This window comes from Trachypithecus francoisi, unplaced genomic scaffold, assembly GCF_009764315.1.
Source record: "Trachypithecus francoisi isolate TF-2019V2 unplaced genomic scaffold, Tfra_2.0 Lachesis_group4, whole genome shotgun sequence".
Classification (NCBI taxonomy): domain Eukaryota; kingdom Metazoa; phylum Chordata; class Mammalia; order Primates; family Cercopithecidae; genus Trachypithecus; species Trachypithecus francoisi.
In genome coordinates, this window is record NW_022681469.1 from 134,437,833 (window position 1) to 134,460,320 (window position 22,488).

General features: G+C 44.0%; 1 protein-coding gene and 1 pseudogene across 3 annotated transcripts in view; both read left to right on the forward strand.

The window, feature by feature from the left end:
* Positions 1 to 22,488, forward strand: part of SUGCT (succinyl-CoA:glutarate-CoA transferase) — a 738,264-nt gene that overhangs the window by 11,748 nt on the left and 704,028 nt on the right. The gene's annotated exons all lie outside the window — the stretch shown is intronic.
* Positions 5,509 to 8,432, forward strand: LOC117073360 (annotated as a pseudogene).

A 22,488-nucleotide genomic window follows, 5' to 3' on the forward strand; every position in this document is an offset into this window, starting at 1 on the left:
TTGTATGCTAATTAAGGTTTAGATTCCCTGTTAGGAAACCTGCTGGGTTAAGGGAATTTTTGGTGGTTAATGTTAAATCATCTTTTTCTAACAGAACAGCCTCATAATTTAAAGGTTCTTGAGTCAGTAAGCTACGTTTTTTGCTTTTTTTTTTCTTTTGGACTTAGTATAGTTCTGACCTGATGAGGTATGCTCACAATGAGGCTTCCTCTGAAAGTTATTTTTCTATTTTCTTCTGCTAGCAAAGCAGTTGCCGCTACAGATTGAATGCATTTGGGCCATCCGCATGTTACTGGGTTAAGGATTTTTGATTAGGAAAGCTAATCAGTGGTCTCAGGTTGTCAGTGGCCTTAGTGCTTTCGGGCTACGCCCTTGTTTACACTGACAACTGCTGAGACCAGCTGGATCTTGGAGACCCTAACCCAGTGGCACTAGAGGAAGTAAAGACACACAGAAATATAGAGTGTAGAGTGGGAAATCAGGGGTGTCACAGCCTTCAGCGCTGAGAGCCTTGAACAGAGATTTACCCACATTTTTATTGACAGCAAGTCACTCATAAGATTTCCAAAAAGTATTCCTTATGGGAAATAAAGGGTGGCTAGGTGTTCCTTGCCCTCATTGGGGAAAACCGACAACCTTCCAGCGTGGGCGTCAAGGCTATCACGAGCATGTCAGTGTTGCAGAGATTTTATTTATGGCCAGTTTTGCGGCCAGTTCATGGCTAAATTTTGGGTCCTGTTCCCAACAGACAACAAGGTGGTATTGGAGTGTTGTTGGGTCACAGAGAAGACCTTTAATTATAGGTTTTAAATTTATCTTGGCTTTTAAAGGAATAGGGTACACTGTTTTTACTACTTCTATCTCTCTCTTTCTTCCTCTCTTTGACTTTGTCTCTTCCTGTCTCTCTCTGTGACTATTTTTCTGTCTCCTCCTCTCTCTGCTTCTCTCTTTCCCTCTCTTTCCTCTCTGCTGGTCTTTCCCTCCCTCTGCCAGCCATGCTGCTATTCTCCCCTCTCCTTCCCCTTCCGCTAGGGGAGGGACCAGCAGGAGTGGGGCCACTCTTTCTTCCCCAGAGAAGAAAGGAAAGGGGAGTTCTGAATATTTTTCTTACTACTGGAGGTTTGTGTGAGGTTCAATCCCCCCCATGGGGATTTCTCACCTCTTTTTGAGTTTCAACCCCCCCATCGTGGGGATTTCTCACTTCCTTCTGAGGTTGAGCCCCCACCTCAATGGGGATTTCTCACCTCTTTTTAACCTCCAAGACTAAGAATACTAAACCACATCCCGCGGCTTTCTTTCCCTAGTCCCGACTAAGGAATGCTTTACTGTCCCTGTGGTTTCTCTCTCCTTGGTATGTCCTAACCAAGGAATGCTTTACCACCCTGCGGCTTTTTCCTTAGTTCCGACCACCAAGGAAATACTTTACCAGCTCCTGCGGCATCTCCTTCCTTGGTCTTTGCACAGAGTCGTCGCCACAGTACGTGAGGATCCTTTAAGCTAGGTTGCTGGCCAGTTTCTCTCCGCATTGCTGAGAAATTCATCGCACTGGGTGGGTCCTGATTTCACACCCTTGAAGCCACCACAAGGGGTCGGGGTGGACCTCCTCATGAGGGAGAACCAGAGACCGCCCAGGGAGGGGAATGTAATCAAGGGAGAGCCCCCAAATTGTTATAAATAAAGTTTCGGTGCCGCAAAAGAAATAGCACTCAAATATAAAATTTTCTTTTTAATTCTCAGCAAGGCAATGTACTTCTATAGAAGGGTGCGCCCTTACAGATGGAGCCATGGTGAGCACACACTTGGACAAGGGAGGGGAAGGGTTCTTACCCCTGATGCACATGGCCCCTGCTGCTGTGTCCTTCCCCTATTGGCTAGGATTAGACCACACAGGCTAAACTAACTCTGATTGGCTAAAGAGAGTGACAGCGTGAGTGGTTTGGTGGGAAAAATGATTCTGAGAGAGCAGGAAATCGGAGTCAGGGTGGAGTAGGTAATCAGGTAATTGGAATGAGTCAGGGTGGAGCAGATAATTGAAAAATGTTGCTTTATGAAGAAGTTAAGTTTAAAAGTAGAAGGCAAAGAATTGAACATACTGACATACTGATTCTTTGAAAAGAAATTTAGAACTCCTATCTAACACAGGCAAGTATGTTTCCTAAGAAATGTGAATTGACTATCAGTTGTGGAAAGGTAAGACCTGGCTGGGCGCGGTGGCTCATGTTTGTAATCCCAGCACCTGGGGAGGCTGAGGTGGGTGGATAACCAGAGGTCGAGAGTTCAAGACCAGCCTGACCAACATGGAGAAGCCCCATCTCTACTAAAAATACAAAATTAGCCGGGTGTGCTGGCACATGCCTGTAATCGCAGCTACTCAGGAGGCTGAGGCAGGAAAATCACTTGAACCCGGGAGGCGGAGATTGCTGTGAGCTGAGATGGCGCCATTGCACTCCAGCCTGGGCAACAAGAGTGAAACTTCGCCTAAAAAAAAAAAGAATGAAGACCCATCCCCATGATGAGGTTTATGAGCTCCTACACCACACCATCTTGAGGTTACAGAAAGAATAGGGGATTGGATTTTGATGAAAGAGGTTATGGGAATGGTGAGAGAAGGGGAACTCTATTGGGGGAAATAAAGGATTGCTAGGGAGAATGAATGGCTGAGGATAGCGATTAACTGGTTCTCTTTAGAATTAACTAGTTCTCTTTAGAATTTGAATGAGTCTGAGAGACAGGCTTTATCTTCTGAAAGGGCCTGTTCAGGTCTGATTACATTCTTGGTCTTCCAGGGAGGAGAAGAAAAACCAGTTGTTCTTTGGTGGGTGACCCTGGAGTTTAGGCAGATAAAAATCTTAAACTTCTTTAGAAGCGATGGTAGGGGTGGGGAACCTTGGAGAGTCCTTGAGGTTTCTCCTTCAGTTCAGCATATCAATGTGCCGTATTTTGGGGTCTCAGTTTTTGAGTCCCAACACAGTCCATTCTTTGAAAAGTGCAACAGATTAATAAGCATGTAGCTTATTTTAGATTTAAAGATTTGGAGATATAACCTTAAATGCTGGATTTTTATAAATGTAGCTAGGGTCTTCCTGAAACCACCTTTGCAAAATTATGACTGAGACAGTGAAAGAGATCTAACTTAACTGACTCCATCTTGCTTCTTACCTCCAAGCTGTCCTTGTTCATTCCTGGGCATAGGCTGAACTAACTTCAGGAGAAACTTAGTTTATAGCTTATAGTTTAAACAAAGACTGTAACAGCCCTTTCCCAAAGCAGACCTCCTTCTTGTCTGGGGACTAGATTGCCTTTGTAGGACTAGCATTAGCCACAAGATTAGAAATTATGGCTTAGGGCTGGGCGCAGTGGCTCATGCCCATAATCCCAGCACTTTGGGGGCAAGTGGATCACTTGAGACCAGGATTTCAAGACCAGCCTGGCCAACATAATGAAACCCTGTCTCTACTAAAAATATAAAAATTGGCCGGACGTGGTAGCTCACGCCTGTAATCTCAGCATTTTGGGAGGCCGAGGCAGGTGGATCACCTGAGGTCAGGAGTTTGTGACCAACCTGGCCATCATGGTAAAACCCCATCTCTACTAAAAATACAAAAAATTAGCCAGGCATGGTGGCAGGCACCTGTAATCCTAGGTGCTCAGGAGGCTGAGGCAGGAGAATTGCTTGAACTCGGGAGTCGGAGGTTGCAGTGCGCTGAGATCGCACCAGTGCACTCCAGTCTGGGCAACAAGAGCGAAACTCCATCTCAAAACAAACAAACAAACAAATACAAAAATTAGCAGGGTGTGCTGGTTCATGCCTGTACTCCCAGGTACTCGGGAGGTTGAGGTGGGAGAACGGCTTGAACCCAAGAGGTGGAGGTTGCAGTGAGCCAAGATCATGCTGCTGCGCTCCAACCTGGGCGACAGATTGAGACCCTGCCTCAAAAAAATAATTATGGTTTAGGAGTCATGCGGCTGGAGGCTACAAGATTCTGACACTCCTAGAACTGCTCCTAAGATCAGTGCTTGAGATATTTTGCACACCCTACACTTGATGGATCAGGTGGCACCCCCCAGATTAATAAACTGGCTCATCTGATCTTGTGGCCCCCATCCAGGAACTGACTGATCAAGAAGACAGCTCTGACTCCCTAGGACTTCATTCTGACCAATCAGCACTCCTGGCTCACTGGCTCCCCTGATCCTCATCAAGTTATCCTTAAAACCTCTGCTTGCTGGGCCAGACAAGGTGGCTCCCGCCTGTAATCCCAGCACTTTGGGAGACCGAGGCAGGCGGATCACTTGAGTCCAGGAGTTTAAGACCAGCCTGGCCACCATAGTGAAACCACATCTCCACTAAAAATACAAAAAACATTAGCTGGGTAAGGTAGTGGGCGCCTATAATCCCAGCTACTCGGGAGGCCGAGGCAGGAGAATTGCTTGAACCCAGGTTGTGAACATTGCATTGAGTCGAGATCAGCCATTGCACTCCAGCCTAGGGAACAAAAGCGAAACTACTCACACACATACACACACACACAAACAACAACAACAACAAAACTCTGCTCTCTGAATGCTGGGGAGACTGATTTGAGTAATAATAAAACTCTGGTCTTCGCTAAGCCAGCTCTGCATGAATTACTCTTTCTGGATTGCAATTCCCGTGTCTTGATGAATTGGCTCTATCTAGGCAGTGGGCAAGGTGAACCCCTTAGGCAGTTACAATCCTAGGCCTTAGCCAGGGAATTACCATTTATATGATGATGAGTTCAGGGGAAAAGAGATGAAGAGACAGGGAGAAAATTTTATCTTGGGCCGGGCACAGTGGTTTACGCCTGTAATCCCAGCACTTTGGGAGGCTGAGGCAGGCGGATTGCAAGGCCAGGAGATGGAGACCATCCTGGCCAACATGGTGAAACCCTGTCTCTACCAAAATACACACAAAAATAGCTGGGTGTGGTGGCGTACACCTGTAGTCCCAGCTACTCGGGAGGCTGACGCAGAAGAATCACTTGAACCTGGGAGGCAGAGGTTGCAGTGAGCTGTTATCACACCACTGCACTCCAGCCGGGCGACAGAGTGAGACTCTGTCTCAAAAAAAAAGCAAAACAAAACAAAACAAAAAAAGTTTTATCTTGGATTACCTAGAGGTAGAAAAGTTGAGAACTGGAGGTGGCTTTCAGTCATGTGACCTGAGCACATGAGGCCAGTGGAATGCTGGAGCTGAAGGCATCTGTGTGGCAGTCGGACATGTCCTTTTCACTGGCTTCAGCTGCCTTTTTTAGATGAAGATTGTATTCACAGTGACTATGAGCTCTTTAGGTGCAGAAACTGAATTAGTGTTAAACACTGTTGTGTATGCCTGGCATGGCATGAGGACAGTATAGATATTTCCAAGATCTCTCTTCAAGGCCGTCCTTGGATCCCAGAGCCTGGGACAGTGTTAGGGATCTTGGAAGCACTGCCAACATGTCTGACATTCAAGAAGCCACTAACAGCTCCTAATTGTAAACCTGCATGAGAACCAGAGGTCTGCACAAGTGACAGAAAGTGACCTCAGAGGTGAGGCTCAGCGTCCTCAAGTCACTATGTAACTGCCCAGTTATTCATTTTGCTCAGTGGCCCAGATACCGTTTAATTCATGCATAGCCAGCTGTGTAAGAGACTGGGGATTTATTACTCCAATCAGTCTCCCTGAAAATTTGGAGACTGAAGTTTCTAAGGATAATTTGGCAGGTTGGGGGCCAGAGGGTAGGCAGTGCTGATTGGATGGGTCAGAGATGAAGTCACAGGGGGTCAAAGTGGGTTTTTCTAGATGTCTTTTGTTTCTGGGTGGGATCACAGAAGAGGCTGAGCCAGATTATTGGCCTGGGTGGCACCAGCTGGTGCATCAGAACACAGGGTCTAGAAAATATCTTCAGCACCAATGTTAGGTTTTACAATAGTGATGTCATCCCTAGTAGCAACTGGGAAGGTTCAGAATCTTGCAGCCTGTGGGTGCATGACTCCTAAACCATGATTTCTAATCTTGTGGCTAATTTGTTAGTTTTACAGCGGCAGTCTTGTCCCCAGGCAAGTAAGGGATTTGATTTGGGAAAGGACTTTTATTGACTTTGTTTCAAAGTTCAACTTTAAACTACGTTCTACCCAAAGATAGTTCATCCTACGCCCAGTAATAAACAAGGGCAGCCTGGAGGTTAGAACCAAGAGGGAGTCAGTTAGGGCATATCCCTTTCACTGTTGTAACTTTCTCACTGTTTTAGTTTTTGTAAAGGTGATTTCAACTATTGGAGTCAGCTTTGACCAAGCAGCTGTGAATGGAAGTGAGAGACAAATTGGGGTCACCATACAATCAGCAGAGACCAATGCAAGATATATTTTGTCATTTCAGTGAAAATTTGGCTCAGGTTTATTGTCCGAGATCAGTTGATAACTTGTGGTTGTTCAGGAGTTTCAAGATTACTAGTTTAGAAAAACAAAGAAATTCTAAAGGATTTTGAAGACTTGGCTGGAAAACTCCCATGGTCAAACACTTTAATTATAAGGAAAATTAATGCTGATTTTTTTTTTTTTTTTGAGATGGAGTCTTGCTCTGTCGGCCAGGTTGGAGTGCAGTGGCGTGATCTTGGCTCACTGTGCAACCTCCACCTCCCTGGTTCAAGTGATTCTCCTGCCTCAGCCTCCTGAGTAGCTGGGACTACAAGCACCCACCACCACACCCGGCTAATTTTTGTATTTGTATTTTTAGTAGAGACGGGGTTTCACCATATTGGCCAGGCTGGTCTCGAACTCTTGACCTTGTGATCTGCCCGTCTCAGTCTCCCAAACTGCTGGGATTACAGGTTTGAGCCATTGCATCCGGCCAATTAATGTTGATTTTAAGGGAAAAAAGAACAAAAAAAGCTCAAAAAGATAATTCAGAATTCAAGTAAAAGTAAGGTTGATAATGGACAAGAAGTCCAAACAGATGAAAGAGATGTTAAAAGAAGAGTTCATTCACTACAATGTTTTAGATTCACACATCTTAGATTATTGTGAAAATCCAGCCATCAAAGGAGATAGCAACATTAGTAGGTGATGATTTGGTATCTTGCAAAGATGAGACTGATGAAAGCAAAAAAGAAGAAACAGCATCAAGTGGCAAGTTTAGAGTCATGTGCAACAGAGTAGGAGAGAAACCTTGCTTTCCCTCAAATGAAGCTGGAAGAGATTCTGGGGTTGATCTTTAAGGCTATTTTAAGTGGAAGGCCGACATGACCAACTTTGATGTTGCGATTCTTTTGAATATCCATGATAATGAAATCATTGTGGGCATGGCATCAACTAAAGTGAGTCTCCACTGAAGACATATCACACATTTTGGACCTATGACTCTTTTGTACCTATCAGTATTTTGGACCTATGGGCACATTTTGGACCTATCAGCTCTTGCCCCTGGGATACCCAGCCTCTGTGGTCTGCTACCTTGTAATAGTCGATCCGATGTGTGGAACAGGGGCAATACCAATAGAGGGGACTACTGAATGTTTTCAGGTTATATTCTGGTGATAATAATCCCCTGGTTGTGAATAGAGCAGCAAGCAATGTCACATCTTTATTGACCAAGAGCCAAATTAAAGAAGGCTAACCATCCGGAAGCTTGCCCATAGATGCTATTCAATGGGATATCTGCAATCTGCCTTGAGAACTGGCTCTGTGGATATTACTGTAGCAGATTTGACATTTGGAAAAAGGATGGGATCCAAGAAGAGAAACTGGAACCTTCATCCAGCTTGCCTACGGGAGATAAGTTTTGTCTGTGTACACCTACAACAGGCCAAGCTGTACGATGTACTCAGGATGCGACATGCTTTACCAAAGCATTATCTGGCATGTGACGTGTATGGTGAAAAGTGGATACAGTTCGGGTGAACATTGGGGGTCTTTGTGCTGCAGTTTATATTTTGAAGTGTACACCTCAAGCTTTTGTTCATCCTTCAGAACAAGATGGAGAAACAGGAACTCTGGTAATGCAAAGATTGAAGATGACTAATAATACTCGTATTTCCCAACATTGGAAATGTCAGCATGAAGAACTTGCTTTAAGAGCAAAACAGTATTAACAAAAGTGCAGTCTGGACTCTTTAAACCTGTTCAAAGCTCTTCACCCTAGTTGGCAAAAGATGTGAATGTAATGCAATGGGATTGAAAGAGTCTTATGAGAAAGCAGAGCTTTTCCTTGGCACTGTTTTGTATTTTGGGCAATTAGTAATTTGCTTACAATGCTTTTAAAGATGCCTAGTGAAACGCCTAGTAAAACGCTGTGAGATTTGGGTGTAGAACCTTTTATTTTCAGGCTTAAAACTTTTTTAAAAAAAATATTATAGTGTTTCGTAGCGATAGGGGTCTCACCATGTTGCCCAGGCTGGTCTTGAACTCCTGGACTCAAGCAATCCTCCCAAAGTTTTGGGATACAGGTGTGAGCCACGGCACCTGACCTATTTTCAGGCGTTACAGGCTGTTTTCTGTTGTGCCAAGTGCAAAGCTACTCTGGCCTAAAGGAAAGGCAGAGAACATAATTACATCTTAGGCCACATTTCATTGCCTACGTATCTGTGCTATTCAGTTGCTCAAATTCTTTAACTCTAGAAGTGAAGTACTGCATTTTGTGAACAATGTTTGCCCCATGAGATGAAATCTCACAAGTCCTATAGGAAAGTTTACCATCTGCCTTAAAAATTAAAATGCACATCTGTTATTCAGGTTAATATGCATCTGTTATTCAGAACTAAAATAGAGGACTAGGATTTATCAAAGGGATTGCAAAAATACTGTTGTTAGTAGTAGCATAGAGCATTACTATTTGTAAACAGCGTGGTGGCTCATGCCTGTAATCCCATCACTTTGGGAGGCTGAGGCGGGTGGATCACCTGAGGTCAGGAATTGGAGACCAGCCTGGCTAACATGGTGAAACCCTGTCTCTACTAAAAATAAAAAAATTAGCTGGGTGTAGTGGTGCATGCCTGTAATTCTGGCTACTTGGGAGGCTGAGACAGGAGAATTGCTTTAACCCGGGAGGTGAAGGTTGCAGTGAGCCAAGATTGCGCCACTGCACTCCAGCCCGGGCAACAGGGTGAGACCCCGTCTCAAAAAAAAAAAAAATAAATAAATAACAGACACATTGGTATTTGAGGTGTGGGACCAAAAAAGCAAATTAAAAGAAATTTTTTCTTCCAGTAAAAAAAAAAAAGGACAAATGAAGAACTGGGATGATGCATGTGAGCTTATGGTGGCTGTCCTGTGAGCTAAGGGGAAAGGACACTGCTCGTTTTTGTGAGCAATGTAGGTATGGTTCCCACAAAAAGATCCTTGCAGCACTGTTGAGGGAAGGCCAACATTAGAAGACAAGATCCTGGATAAGGCAGTGCTTTTATGAAATATGCTTCCATTGGCTAGGGGCTATCTTCAAGTGACGTTGTATACAGAAGACATCATCAGACAAAAAAAACCATCAAGGAACATTTGAGCACCCAAGCCTCTTGGGAAGCCCCATAAATAATTGGTTATTATTGTTAATAACTGGTTATTAATAATGTGGTGGTGTGTGTTTGGAAGTTCTGCTTTAATGCAAGTAAGGGTAACAAGTCAAGGAAATTTAAGTATAAATGTAAATGGGACCTTGTCTAGTTCTATAAGGCTAAGGAGTTTTACTTAGGATACCTAAGATTTTTTTTCTTTCTTTTCTTTTCTTTTTTTTTTTTTTTTGGCGATAGAGTCTCCCTCTGTAGCCCAGGCTGGAGTGCAGCACGCAATCCTGGCTCACTGCAACCTCCACCTCCTGGGTTCAAGCGATTCTTCTGCCTGAGCCTCTGAGTATCTGGGATTACAGGCGTGCGCCATCATACCTGGCTAATTTTTGTGTTTTTAGTAGGGATGGGGTTTCCTATTTGGCCAGGCTGGTCTCGAACTCCTAACCTGAAGTGATCCACCTGCCTCAGCCTCCGAAAGTGCTGGGATTACAGGCGTGAGCCACCGTGCCTGGCCTAGGATACCTAAGAGTTTTAGTGCCGGCCGGGCGCGGTGGCTCACCCCTGTAATCCCAGCACTTTGGGAGGCCGAGGTGGGCAGATCACGAGGTCAGATTGAGACCATCCTGGCTAACACAGTGAAATCCCCTCTCTACTAAAAATACAAAAAATTAGCCCGGCATGGTGGCGGGCGCCTGTAGTCCCAGCTACTCGGGAGGCCGAGGCGGGAGAATGGCGTGAACCCGGAAGGTGGAGCTTGCAGTGAGCCGAGATCGTGCCACTGCACTCCAGCTTGGGCAACAGTAAGACTCCGCCTCAAAAAAGAAGAAGAAAAAGGAAAAAGAAGAAAATTTTTAGTGCCTTGTCTTAAAAAAAAAAAACCAAAAAAACACTACACTTGGAAGCCCAGTATATAAGAGCAAATGGGCTATATTCAAAGGAGGAATTGGAGTCCCAGAGCCCTGCTCACTCTGTACTCCTATTTTAACTATCCCCCTACCCCCTCACCACCTCTCAGGTGGTGGCTTCTGGTGGCACCTCTGAGGAATTCCCAAGGCTCTGCAGAAAGGGTTTGAAAACCACTATTTTTTCTTTGGTTACTTTTACTATGTATTATTAAGAAGTAAACATCGGACAGGCGTGGTTGTTCACTTGAGGACAGGAGTTCGATACCAGCCTGGACAACGTGTTGAAACTCCCATCTCTACTAAAAATACAAAAATTAGCTGTGCGTGTTGGCACACATCTGTAATCCCAGCTACTCGGAGGCTGAGGTACAAGAATCACTTGAACTCGGGAGGCAGAGGTTGCAGTGAGCTGAGATGGCACCACTGCACTTCAGCCTGGGTGACAGAGCAAGACTGTCTCAAAAAAATAAAAGGGTAAATATTTTCATGTTTCTGCATGGTCAGGGCTTTCTGAGCGTAGAAAAGTAGAACCTGGGTTAAAAGAAAAGCCCTGGGAGTTAAAAGATGACTTAAGGGATATAAAACCCAGAGCGTTGGAGGCATTCCCAAGATTGTAAACCCAGTAACACTTATCTTACCTTCTCCTGGAGACATTTATTTATGTTCCAAAGGGTAAGAGCCCAGGGATCTTCCCCTTTTCTTCCCAAGGAGAATTTGCTTACCGTAGGTAGATTAGCTTTCTTTCACTTTCTTAGGTGAAGGCGGCAGCTGGGCAGTTATCCTGTACAAACTTACAGATTCAAAATTTTGGGATTCTTCTCCTGTAGTTCAACCCTTACCTATAAATGGGTTTTATTGCATTGTCTATGGGGTATTAGGTATGGGAAAATTACGTATTTCTTGACTTAAGTAATAATTACTCTGATCTCTGCTCCAGAAACTTTGTGTTTACTTTCAGGTTACAGGAATGAATAAATATAGAGATTAAAAACTTAAATATTTTTATGTAAAACACTTCTTAGGAGAATATACTTAATAATTTATCTGTACAGAAATTATTGTGTGTATACTTCAGGTTTAAGCTTTACTTTAGTATCCCTGAAACTTTTCAGATTATCTCAGTTTTCCTTATAGAGGTGTTTTTTGTTAGCTGTTTCATGTTAAAGACTACTAATAGTGGAAAAGTAAATGCTTCTGTAGGATGTGATTAGCTCACTCACTGATAGGGTTAGACCTGCACTGAGCACAGTAGATTGCTTAACTGTCACTTAAATAATGATCTCATTGATAAAAGGAGGATTAGAAGTGGCTTGTTTTCAAGGGTTTCTGAGAGCCGGATTCTACTGCTTCATTAAAATGTGATATTTTGGGGCCAGGCGTAGTTGCTCACTCCTGTAATCCCAGCACTTTGGGAGGCTGAGGCAGGCGGATCATGAGGTCAAGAGTTCAAGACCAGCCTGGCCAACGTGGTGGAACCCCGTCTCTACTAAAAATACAAAAATTAGCCTGGTGTGGTTGTGCGTGTCTGTAATCCCTGCTACTCGGGAGGCTGAGGCAGGAGAATCGCTTGAACCTGGGAGGTGGAGGTTGCAGTGAGCTGAGAGGGCACCACTGCACTCCAGCCTGGGTGACAGAGCAAGACTCCATATCAAAAAAATAAAAATAAAAATAAAAAATGTGGTATTTTCATTTCCAATTATGCAAGGTAGTCAAGCACAAGAGAAATGTTTTATACATATTAACTTCTTTGTAGACTAATATTCCTCACCCAAGTGTAACACAGGTATTAATGCATTAACATATGCTCATAAACGTTTTCACTGAAAATAATAAAATTGCTGACAGATTATTTCTATATGAAGAAAAACAGAGTATGAATATTGTTTTCCAGATACAAACACTAAAAGTTTATTTAAAAATGAGTAAATATGGCTGAGTGTGGTGGCTCACGCCTGCAATCTCAGCACTTTGGGAGGCCAAGGCAGGCAGATCACCTGAGGTCAGAAGTTCGAGACCAGCCTGACCAATATGGTGAAACCCGTCTCTACCAAAAATACAAAAATTAGCTGGGCATGTTTGGCGTGCGCCTGTAGACCATACTACTTGGGAGGCTGAGACAGGAGAATTGCTCAACCTGAGGGTCAGAGGTTGCAGTGAGCTGAGATTCTGCCACTGCACTCCAGCCGGGGTGACAGAGTAAGATTATGTCTCAAATAAGTAAGTAAAGTAAATAAATAAAATGAGTAAATAAATTTTTTATCTCCCTAGCATTTACATATTTGTATTTTTTCAATTGTTAAAATGATGGATACATTTTGCAGAAAATGTGAAATATTTAGGAAAATAGAAAGCAAGGAAAAATACAGATCTCTTTTTAAATTTGTTTTTATTGAGACAGGGTCTGGCTCTATTGTCTACGATGAAGTGCAGTGGCATGATCACAGCTCATTGCAGCTTTGACCTCACTGGCCCAAGTGATCCTCCTACCTCAGCCTGCTTTTGTATGTTTTGTTCTGTTTTTTTTTTTTCTTTTTTTGAGACGGAGTCTCGCTGTGTCGCCCAGGCTGGAGTGCAGTGGCACGATCTCGGCTCACTGCAAGCTCCGCCTCCCGGGTTCAGGCCATTCTCTTGCCTCAGCCTCCTGAGTAGCTGGGACTACAGGCACCCGCTACCACGCCCAGCTAATTTTTTTTTTTTTTTTGAGAGGGAGTCTCGCTCTGTCGCCCAGGCTGGAGTGCAGTGGCGCGATCTCAGCTCACTGCAAGCTCTGCCTCCTGGGTTTACGCCATTCTCCTGCCTCAGCCTCCCGAGTAGCTGGGACTACAGGCGCCCGCCACCTTGCCTGGCTAGGTTTTTGTATTTTTTAGTAGCGACGGGGTTTCACTGTGTTAGCCAGGATGGTCTCGATCTTCTGACCTCGTGATCCGCCCGTCTCGGCCTCCCAAAGTGCTGGGATTACAGGCTTGAGCCACCGCGCCTGGCCTAATTTTTTGTATTATTAGTAGAGACGAGGTTTCATCATGTTAGCCAGGATGATCTCGATCTCCTGACCTCGTGATCCGCCCACCTCGGTCTCCCAAAGTGCTGGGATTACAGGCGTGAGCCACCGAGCCCGGCCTGTATTTTTTTAAGAGAGACAGGATTTACTCATATTGCTCAGACTGGTCTCCATAGTTCCTGGGCTCAAGTTATCTGCCTGCCTTGGCCTCCCAAAGTGCTGAGATTATAGGTGTGAGCCACCTTGTCTGGTCAGATAATTTCTTTATGGCCGGTTTTTACACAGATATGGCATAGAGACAACTGGAGTAGTATTTTTAAGTTTTGTGGCTGGCATTGGGGAAAAGAGGTCTGTTTCTGTGACCCTTGTTGGGGAAGAAGTTATTTTTGTTGTCGTCGTTGTTTTTTGTTTTTTTGTTGTTGTTTGTTTGTTTTTGAGACTGAGTCTCGCTCTGTTGCCAGGCTGGAGTGCAGTGGCGTGATCTCGGTTCACTGCACTCTGCCTCCTGGGTTCAAGCGATTCCCCTGCCTCAGCCTCCCGAGTACAGGCGCGCACCACCACGCCCAGCCAATTTGTTTGTATTTTAGTAGAGAGGAGGATTCACCATGTTGGCCAGGATGGTCTCATTTCCTGACCTTGTTATCTGCCCACCTTGGCCTCCCAAAGTGCTGCAATTACAGGTGTGAGCCACTGCTCCTGGCTGAATTCTAGTTTTTATAGCTATCTTCAGAGAAGCATGGGACTGGGAGATAGGAAGGCAGAAGGTCAGAGAAAAACTTTGGCTTCTGAGGCTGCTGTGATGCCTACATTTTAGGGTATGGTTTCTGTGCCTCAACAGTGGTAAACACCTAACTTTCTTCTGGGAGGGAGTCTGGAATTGTGGTACATGGTATGGTATGCAGACAGTGCCTATGTAAATAGTCTTCATTGAAAACCGAGGTTCTGAGTCTCTAATAGATTTCCCTGGGCACAAACTTTGCATGTTTCTATATCTACTTTTTGTTGTTGCTGGAGAAAGAAGCATGCCTGATGTGGCCTTCCCTGAGAGCAAAAGAACGTAAGCAGCCTCTGCATGGCATGAATTTTTTCCATCTCCACCTGTGTCTTTTCCTCTCGTTGGTCCTGTCATATGTCAATTTGCTGTAGTAAACCTTAGCTCTGTATACAACCAGATGATTAGGTCCTGTGGATCCTCCTAGCAAATCACTGAAAATATGGGTGGTCTTGGGAAACCCTGAAACAATACCAAAGGCAGAAACCGTAAAAGAATTTTTTTTTTTTTTAAAGATGGAGACCCACTCTGTTGCCCAGGATGGAGTGCAATGGTGCAATCTCGGCTCACTGCAACCTCTTGCTCCCAGGTTCAAGCGATTCTTCTGCCTCAGCCTCCCAGATAGCTGGGATTACAGGCGTGTGCCACCACACCCGGCTAGTTTTTGTATGTTTAGTAGATACGGGGTTTCACCCTGTTGGCCAGGCTGGTCTCGAACTCCTGACCTCAGGTAATCCGCCCTCCTTGGCTTCCCAAAGTGCTGGGATTACAGGTGTGAGCCACCATGCCCAGGTAATTTTTATATTTTAGTAGAGACGGGGTTTCACTATGTTGGCCAGGATGGTCTTGAACTCCTGGCCTCAGGCTATCTGTCCACCTCGGGCCCCCCAAAGTCCTGGGATTACAGGTGTGAGCCACCATGCCTGACCTTTGATTTTTTTTTTTTTTTTTTTTTTTTTTTTGGAGACGGAGTCTACTCTGTCACGCAGACTGGAGTGCAGTGGTGCAATCTTGGCTTGCTCACTGCAACCTTCTCCTCCTGGGTTCAAGTGATTCTCCTGCCTCAGCCTCCCGAGTAGCAGGGACTATAGGCACCAGGCATCTGCCACCACGCCCGGCTAACTTTCTTGTATTTTTAGTAGAGACAAGGTTTCATCATATTGGCCAAGCTGGTCTCGAACTACTGACCTTGTGATCTGCCTGCCTTGGCCTCCCAAAGTGCTGGGATTACAGACGTGAGCCACCGCACCCGGTCTGAATTGTTTATGTAAAGAGAAAACATGGAAATTAATTGCAAAAGTTGAGGATTTGGCCAGGCACGGTGGCTCACTCCTGTAATCCCAGCACTTTGTGAGGCCGAGGCGGGCAGATCACGAGGTCAGGAAATCGAGACCACAGTGAAACCCCGTTTCTACTAAAAATACAAAAAATTAGCCGGACGTGGTGGTGGGCGCCTGTAGTCCCAGCTACCTGGGAGGTTGAGGCAGGAGAATGGCATGAACCCGGGAGGCAGAGCTTGCAGTGAGCCGAGATTGTGCCACTGCACTCCAACCTGGGGGACAGAGCGAGACTCCATCTCAAAAAAAAAAAAAAAAGTTGAGGATTTTTTTTCTGTCTTTATTGTGTCTCTTTTATTTACTTTATTAATGTAACAGAGGCTTCAGAAAATTAATATTAATTAGTTGTATTGGAAGGTGAATTCCTATTTTATTTTTTATTATGCATAAACATTTGATGCTGAAAATTCACGTCCCCTCTGCCTCCAGAGATTTCAGAAAAAGAAATCTAATTAAAAATTATCATCTCGATGTGATTCTTTTGTGAGTGATTGTGTTAAAGAGGAATAAAGTGGATGATGATGAGACAATAATTAATCTGTAATTATGTCAATACATACTCATGAATTTCCATGATGAACAGAACTGAAGCCTCCTTGAGTCCATGAAGATCTTTTACTCTCCTTTTCCACGAACCTCGTTTCTAATTTCCCATGAACCTAGAAATTGAAAACAATTATTGCCTAGTGACTCCCAAATTATAATTTCCCTGGAATGTCTTCCAGTGGATACTAATTTTCCAGGTACCATCAACTCCTAAAATTTCCTGTCAAACTAGGTTGTTAGGAACAGAGCTTCTTCCATGACTTTGGACACATGCTGGAAAGGAAACATCATGTTATTACAGGTAAAGCTTCAGCAGATTAAGAGAGCATGCTTGGAAGCGAGGCCCATTTTCTGCCTCTTCATACATAAGGTCTGGTGGTTAAGTTCTCTGTGAATCATAAAATTAAAAAATTATTTTGGTGTATATCAAAGGTTTCTGTTTCATATTGCTGTTTGAGCAGTTTGTTTTGTGACTTGGCCTTTAAAAAAGTTTTTTAATCTCAGTAGTTGGCTAGTATGGGTGGGAAGGGATGCCATGATTCCCGTCACACAGATGAGCCACTTGTGTGGGCATCTGTCAGTTATCCCTGCTCTGGTGTTGCTCAAGTTTATTTGTGTCGTCTAAACCCCAGGGCCAAGTACCAGGGGAGCCCTACCAAGCAGTTTTGGCAAGCATAGAATTGACGGCAGCTTCATTATAATTGTACTTCTTTGCATGGTTGACCAGCTGTATCATCATAATAGCTTTCCATACTAGAGGCCAAAAAGACAGATATACAAGCTGCTCAATATATTTCAACAAATTACATTACAATTGATGCCTTTTCCAACTGTTTTATGCCTTGTAATCATCCCCTACTCCCACCCAGCCCGTCAGTTCTTTCACAAATAGGCAAAATTTGACTCTAGATATCCTTTTTAAGTATAGTGCATTAAGAAGTGAATTTTTTCTTGTTCCTTAGAATAATCATACATTTATCTTTTCTTCTTTTCAAACAAGAAGTTATTTGCTGTAATAGATCCTGTGACTATATAATACATATATGATAATGACGAGAGTAATAACAATTGCAGGCCAGGTGCGGTGGTTCATGCCTATAACCCCAGAACTTTGGGAGGCTGAGGCTGGCAGATCACTTAAGATCAGGAATTCAAGACCAGCCTGGCCAACATGGGGAAACCCCATCTCTACAAAAAATATTTAAAAATTTGCTGGGTGTGGTAGCACGCACCTGTAATCCCAGCTACTCGGGAGGCTGAGGCAGGAGAATCACCTGAACCCAGGAGGTGGAGGTTGCAAGGAGCTGAGATTGTGCCTCTGCACTCCAGTCTGGGTGACAGAGCTAGACTCCGTCTTTAAAAAAATAAAAATAACAATTGCAACTTTTAGTAGCATTTACTTTATGCCAGGGAGTGTACTAAACACTTTACATACAACATTTCATTTAAAACTTGCAAACTCAATGAGACAGGTGCTTCAGATGAGGAAAGGGAAGCTTTGATAAGTGGAGTTACCTCATGCAATGTCACTGGGCTTGTATATAGTAGAGCAGGGAGTTGAATCCAGGCAGTCTGCTCTTAATGATTTAAAACTCACTCATTGATTTTGACTTAAATATGCTCTAGAAGTCCTTTCTGAGTGTCTTATTAGATAATAAGTAAAATTCCATTACCTGATACTAAATGAATTCAGTTTAAAAGTTTTGCTTCATTAAATGGCCAACTATTACATGAAATGATATTCAACATTAGTAGTCATCAGTGAGATGCAAATTAAAACCACAACAAGAAACCTTTATATGCCCAAACAGCTAACATTAAAAAATGAAGAATTCCATGGCTGGGCATGGTGGCTCACATCTGTAATCCCAGCATGTTGGGAGGCTGAGGCAGGCGAATCACCTGAGGTCAGGAGTTTGAGACCAGCCTGGCCAACATGATGAAACCCTGTCTCTACTAAAAGTACAAAAATTAGTCAGGCATGGTGGTGGGTGCCTGTAATTCCAGCTACTTGGGAGGCTGAGGCAGGAGAATTGCTTGAACCCGGGAGGTGGAGGTTGCAGTGAGCCAAGATTGCGCCACTGCACTCCAGCCTGGGTGACAAAGCCAGACTCCACCTCAAAAAAAAAAAAAAAAAAAAAAAATTCCTATGTTTCAAAGATGTGGAACATATGTAACTCTTTTACAATGTGGTACAAGCATTTTAGAAATCTGTTTAGGCTGTTTTTTAAAAAGTTATACATGCGCTTACCTTATAACTCAGCCATTCCACTAAGTATTTACACAAGAGAAATGAAGACATGTTCTCACAAAGATTTGTACACAAATTTTCATAGCATCTTGATTCACTGTAGCCTAAAAACCAGTTCAGTGTCCGTCAACAGCTGAATGTATAAACAAATGTAGTATATCCATACAGTAGAGTATACTCATAAAAATGCAACAACATGATGAAACTCAGAATCCTTATGCTTAAGGAGAGAAGCCAGACACCAAAGTACATACGTTTTTCATTTATATAAAATTCTAGATAATGAAAATTAAATTATAGTGACAGAAAGACCAGTGGATGTCTGAAGCTGGCAACTGAGGAAGAGGTAGTTTGCAAAGGGCAAGTGGAAAGTTTTAGGTGCTGGAAAGTTCTCTTTCTTGATTGTGGAGGTGATTTTGTTACAGGCGGATCTTTGTTCTTAGAGCTCCCAAGATGGTGGCGGGCGGCTCCCAAGATGGGGTGGGCCGCTCCCAAGATGGCGGCAAGCCTTTTGTTCTCTGACCTGGGGTTCATGGCCTCACGGATTCCAAGGAATGGAACCTTGGGCCATGCGGTGAGTGTTACAGCTCTGTTAAAAGGAGTGGGTCACGGAAGAGAACCATGGAACCCAGTGACTAGTGTTCAGCTCGATTAGGACAAACCCGGGCACTTAGCAATGCAGGAACAATGGTGAACCTTTAGCCCGATCAAGAGCGGCAATGGGTGCCTCACTGGATCAGAAACACAGCGGACACCCTGCCGGATCCGGAGGGGTGGAAGTCAGTGGCAGGTCTGTGAGGGCGGCAGACAGCGGTGGTGGACAGTGAGTGAAAGCTCAGCTCGAGCTGTAAAAAACACAGACCCGAAAAAGAATGTGCAGTTGCAAGACTTAATAGAGTGAAAACAGAGCTTCCATACAATGGCAGGGGACCCAAAGGGGGTTGTCCACTCCGGGCTCAAATGCCTGGAGTTTATATCCCAATCATTGTAACTTCCCCTGCGCTCTCAGGTGATATATGATTTGACTATTTCTTTCTTTTTCTTTTTTTTTTTTGAGATGGAGTCTTGCTCTGTCGCCCAGGCTGGAGTGCAGTGGCCGGATCTCAGCTCGCTGCAAGCTCCGCCTCCCGGGTTCACGCCATTCTCCTGCCTCAGCCTCCGGAGTAGCTGGGACTACAGGCGCCCGCCACCTCGCCCGGCTAGTTTTTTAGTATTTTTTAGTAGAGACGGGGTTTCACCATGTTAGCCAGGATGGTCTCGATCTCCTGACCGCGTGATCCGCCCGTCTCAGCCTCCCAAAGTGCTGGGATTACAGGCTTGAGCCACCGTGCCCGGCCTATGATTTGACTATTTCTTTACCTCCTGCTTTTAGCCTAATTTGTATTTTAGTGAGCCCTCTTTACTACCTGATTGGTTGGATGTGAGCTGAGTTAGAAGCCCCATGTTTAAAGGTGGGTACGGTCACCTTCCAAGCTAGGCTTAGGAATTCTTAGTCAGCCTAGGAAATCCAGCTAGTCCTGTCTCTCAATTTTACAGGTGTATACATCTGTCAAAATTTATTTAATTGTACAGTTTAATGTATTTATAGAAATAATATATAGTATATCATAAATTATATATAATGTACATATAGTTATTTGCATAAGATAATTTATTTATATAATGTATATACTGTGTGTGTGTGTAGTTTTCTTAGAAACAGGGTCTTGCTCTGTTGCTTAAGCTAGAATGCAGTGGCGTGATCATAGCTCACTGTATTGTTTTTGTTTTGTTTTGTTTTGTTTTTTGAGATGGAGTCTCACTCTGTCCTCCAGGCTGGAGTGCAGTGGCGCAATCTTGGCTCACTGCAACCTCTGCCTCCTGGGTTGGAGCAATTCTCCTGCCTCAGCCTCCGGAGTAGCTGGGACTACAGGCGCCCGCCACCTCGCCCGGCTAGTTTTTTAGTATTTTTTAGTAGAGACGGGGTTTCACCATGTTAGCCAGGATGGTCTCGATCTCCTGACCGCGTGATCCGCCCGTCTCAGCCTCCCAAAGTGCTGGGATTACAGGCTTGAGCCACCGTGCCCGGCCTATGATTTGACTATTTCTTTACCTCCTGCTTTTAGCCTAATTTGTATTTTAGTGAGCCCTCTTTACTACCTGATTGGTTGGATGTGAGCTGAGTTAGAAGCCCCATGTTTAAAGGTGGGTACGGTCACCTTCCAAGCTAGGCTTAGGAATTCTTAGTCAGCCTAGGAAATCCAGCTAGTCCTGTCTCTCAATTTTACAGGTGTATACATCTGTCAAAATTTATTTAATTGTACAGTTTAATGTATTTATAGAAATAATATATAGTATATCATAAATTATATATAATGTACATATAGTTATTTGCATAAGATAATTTATTTATATAATGTATATACTGTGTGTGTGTGTAGTTTTCTTAGAAACAGGGTCTTGCTCTGTTGCTTAAGCTAGAATGCAGTGGCGTGATCATAGCTCACTGTATTGTTTTTGTTTTTGTTTTGTTTTTTGAGATGGAGTCTCACTCTGTCCTCCAGGCTGGAGTGCAGTGGCGCAATCTTGGCTCACTGCAACCTCTGCCTCCTGGGTTGGAGCAATTCTCCTGCCTCAGCCTCCCGAGTAGCTGGGATTACAGGTGTGTGCCACCATGCCTGGCTAATTTTTGTATTTTTAATAGAAACGGGGTTTTGCCATGTTGGCCAAGCTGGGCTTGAACTCCTGACCTCAGGTGATCCACTCACCTCAGCCTCCCAGAGTGCTGGGACTACAGGAGTGAGCCACCATGCCTGGCCCATCATGGCTGTCTGTAACCTTGAACTCCTGGGCTCAAGTTATTTCCCCATCTCAGCTTCTCAAGTAGGTAGGGCCACAGGCATGCCACCACACCTGGCTAAGAATATTATAATTTATTATATATATAATTATTATATGTAAGTCATTCTTCAATAAAGTTAATTAGGTGCTGGACGCAGTGGCTCATGCCTATAGCCTCAACTACTTAGCAGGCTCAGGTGAGAGGATTGCTTGAGCCCAGAAGGTCGAGTTTACAGTGAACTATGTGTGTTCCTGACACTGCACTCTAGCCTGGGCAACAAAGCCCAGACCTTGTCTCTAAAAAAAGTCAATAAATGAATAAAGTTGATTATAAAACATCTAAAGTACAGCAGAAAATCAAAACAAATTTTCTGCCATGAATATTTTTATACCCATGTCTTAGCATACTTGTAGAAGGTTTCCGTGAATTAAATTCTGCCAACAGGAAAACTTAATTAAAGCCTATTAAGATTTTAAAATACAGAAAGTGTCAATTGCTCTCCTAAAAGATTGTTACTGATTGGTATTACACAATGTATGAAAGTGTCCATTTCACCCCACCTTTGCGAGTATTGAATAGTTATCTTTTAAATGTTTTCCAATCTGGTGAGAAAAAAAATTTATTGTGATAATATTCATCTTTTTGATTGTAAGTGGAATGGCTATGAATATCTTTTGCTATGATACTGGAGATTTTTATTTATTTGTGAGTTGATTGTTCTTTTCCCACTTTTCCATTAGGCTGTGTTTCTTACTGATATGTGAGAGTTCTTTATACCTAGAAACCTCTCTTCTTTATTTTTTAGCCTTTCAGGCTGTCATTCATCTTTTTTTTTTTTTTTTTGAGACGGGAGTCTCGCTTTCGCTCGGGCTGGAGTGCAGTGGCCGGATCTCAGCTCGCTGCAAGCTCTGCCTCCCGGGTTTACGCCATTCTCCTGCCTCAGCCTCCGGAGTAGCTGGGACTACAGGCGCCCGCCACCTCGCCCGGCTAGTTTTTTGTACTTTTTAGTAGAGACGGGGTTTCACCGTGTTAGCCAGGATGGTCTCGATCTCTGGACCTCGTGATCCGCCCGTCTCGGCCTCCCAAAGTGCTGGGATTACAGGCTTGAGCCACCGCGCCCGGCCATTTATCTTCTAATTGTATTCATTCTATCCTTCACTGTACTGTGTTTAAGTTTTTTTTTTTTTTTTCCGAGACAGAGTCTCACTCTGTCTCCCAGGCTGGAGTGTAGTGGTGCAATCTCGGCTCACTGCACCCTCTGCCTCTCGGATTCAAGCGATTCTCCTGCCTCAGCCTCCCTAGTAGCTGGGATTACAGGTATGCACCAACATGCCTGGCAACTTTTTGTATTTTCAGTA